Below are 3300 nucleotides of genomic sequence, written 5' to 3' on the forward strand. Positions count from 1 at the left end.
TGGAACTTCCTTGATGTCTTATCGAGGGTTCACGATGAGCGAGTTAATTTCAAGTTCACGTAGATATAATTCACTTCACGGGGGAGCTAGCTAGTCCTGTAGTTCTCGCTAAGCACACACTGATTACAGGTCGAGTTTCTTTTACCGCTGAAGTTATATTATATCTTCATAAAAGTATTAATGTCCGATGTGAATCCACTGAAGCTAAATAGTTTGTAATGTTTGAAATTTATACATGTTCCTAGTCATATATATGAAGTGTCCTGATTAATAAGCGTTACAACCATCACAGTTATAGCTTCCGAAGTTTATAGCACATCAACTATAGCAAACCAATAATAGATACTGTTTTGTAGACTCGTCGCGTTGGTTATATTTATAGGCGTTTGGAAAGTTTCTCCAAAATTCAGATTATGTAACAATACAAAGCTACAGTAGAGTTTACGTACACACACATATATTGTTGATTCTTACACTCTAGAATCTTCCAGAATTTTAGAGAATATGCGGGAGTTTCGGAATACATATTTAACAGTATAAGTTATGTACATTTCTAAATATATACTGAATTTAAACAAACATCGATATCAAAATAAGTCTCTAGTTAAAAAAATGAAATATCATTTTTTCACTTCTTAAGTTTAACACACTTAATGTATGTATTCAGTTATAAAAATTGCATACGTAACGCCCCCAGTGATTCAGCAGCATGACTGCTATCTTATAACGCTAAACATCGGGTTTCGATATCTGTGGTGTGCAAATAGTCAAATGTGTAGCTTTGTGCTTAACAGCAATCATAAATTTTAATTCCAAAAATAAGTGTTAGTTCCTATATCAAATTGAAATTTATTTTCTTACTAAACATTTGTTGGAATTTTTCTTTCGACCTTGTAGTATATAGCTTGCATGATTATATAAAGTAAAGATATTATTTCCCAGAATTTGGTCAGTAGCAGCGTTTCTAATCTTCTGTTGACTGGGTGAGAACAAATCTAAATTAAGGCTGCAACACGTCCCGACTTTAAATTATAGAACTGATAAATTCAGTAGGGAGACCGGCACGTTCCCTGTTCAAGTTGTGTCACAGTTTAACACATTCCGTGCCATGTCGATAACAGCCTTTTCATGATCTTTTTTTCCAACCTAGACCCGATTCTTAGATGTTGGGACCACATCATGAGTTGTAACGTTCCTTACTTTTGAAGTAAAAGTACAAGAGCGGTTTGGTGGTTTTTCTACACTGACAAAATAAACTCTAATAAGCTATAGTTTACAATAAAACCATTATAAAAATGACAGATACTATGTAACAATTTTTAGATAGAATTCATTAAATAATAACTGATGGAAATCGGTACTTTTATTTTTTCTCTCAAGTAGACTTTTTTTTTTCAAATCAGCATCATTAATAAAACCCGTAGACGGAATTTTGCCCCACGACTCAATTTGTCTTGCCCTCACAGTCATTATGAATCATACATTAAAGTTCAAGTATACGAATAAAAAAAACTGTATCCACATATAAATTTTAATAGAAATAAATAATAAGTTACGGCCCTTCAATATTTCCACCCTCTACATAATTTAAAAGGCGGACCACCCTCTTTTACCTAAAGTCCAAAACTAAAAAAAAATAAAAATCTGTGTCCACTGTTATTAATAGAGAAAATAATTATTTTATCTTAAATGTCACCATTGATCCTCTGAGATATTTCCCTTTGACTCGACAATTTAACTTCAAATTGAAATATTCCTAACAACAAAATATAAACCTCTGTAGAATATTAAGGAAGTTGAAATATAAATGCTTTTTAAATATCTACTTCATTTTTGAATAAAAATTGACAATCTCACAGAAACAAAAAAGTATAATCTTCCTTATGATTCAACAATTTTTTAAACTCAATAATAGATAAGTAACAAATTGAAATAAAGTTCCTTGTAAAGGAAAAGCAACTTTTGACCTTACTATTAACAAAATTATGTTAACTGGGTTACTTCTGATCTAAAAATGTTTGCTATTTAGGTACTAAAATTATAACATAACTTATGAAAAGCTTAATGTTGCATCAAAATTATTATATAACTTTTAAAACTTGTATTATTTTTTATTTTTCAGTAAGGTATTTGCACTTTTTTTCTGTTTTTCTTTATATTAATCCCTTATTTTTTCGCCCAACACCCCATTTGAAAATACGAGTATGTATTAATTAGAGCTTAGCGTCATATTAGACTTGTCACTATTTTTAAGTCCCCCTGTGGGAAAGCTGTAAGTTTACGGACTTACAACGCTAAAATCCGAGATTCCAGTTCCCACGGTGGGCACAGCAGATAGCCCAATGTGGCTTTGCTCTAAAGCAAACAAACTGTTTAATATAAACAACAACATTGAACATAACATTTAAATCTACTGACTGGTTGGTTGGTTGTTCGTTTGTTTCGGAGAAAAGCCACATTGGGGCTATCTGCTGCGTCCACCGCAGGGAAATGGACCCCGATGTTAGCGTTGCAAGTACATGAACTTGCCACTGTCCCAACGGAAGATAAAATTTATTAACATGTACATAACTGATGATAGGTACAATAGCTGGATAAACATTGAAGCAAGTTAAAGCGATAAGAATTTTCCAATCAGCTTTGTACTCAACTTGCTATGTCATTTAATTCGAAGCTTCTGATTTTTTATAGTATACTGAAAAGTAATTAATAACTTGTGAATTAGCATATCACTTTATTGATAATATCTTTAACTTAGAAAAACAATATTTTGTGGAAAATTATTAGAGATAAAAACAACTTCCTTCAGAAAGAGAGAGTATACATGACATAAATCTAACTGATGATGAAAAGTTTCATGTCGAAACTTACTTATGTAAAAGTCGATATAAAAACAATAGTTAATTGTACAACATTAACGTATTTTACATTGAAACAGTGCCCGAGAAATCCAGGTAACAAATCATTGCACTGGTGAAGTCTAAGTCTTCCAGAATAATACAAAATGTATAAACACTAAATAACCAAGAGTATCGGGACAGTGTATCCCGCAACTAGTACTGAATTTGCATGCGAATCATATGATGCACAACTACATAATGTTATAAGGTCGGCAACTACCATAACCAACCATTGATGAAGATGCTATAATGGAATTTGTTGACGAGCTTATAAAACCGTTGTTGAATGCAGCATTGATGGTATGAAAGTCTGAGATGTTTTAACCCTCCCACACATTTCAAATTCACTGTGAAACGTAATATACTTCCTAGCAAACACTTGAACAGTTTCGCAATTTTA

Source organism: Limulus polyphemus, unplaced genomic scaffold (assembly GCF_000517525.1).
Source record: "Limulus polyphemus unplaced genomic scaffold, Limulus_polyphemus-2.1.2 Scaffold1294, whole genome shotgun sequence".
NCBI lineage: Eukaryota > Metazoa > Arthropoda > Merostomata > Xiphosura > Limulidae > Limulus > Limulus polyphemus.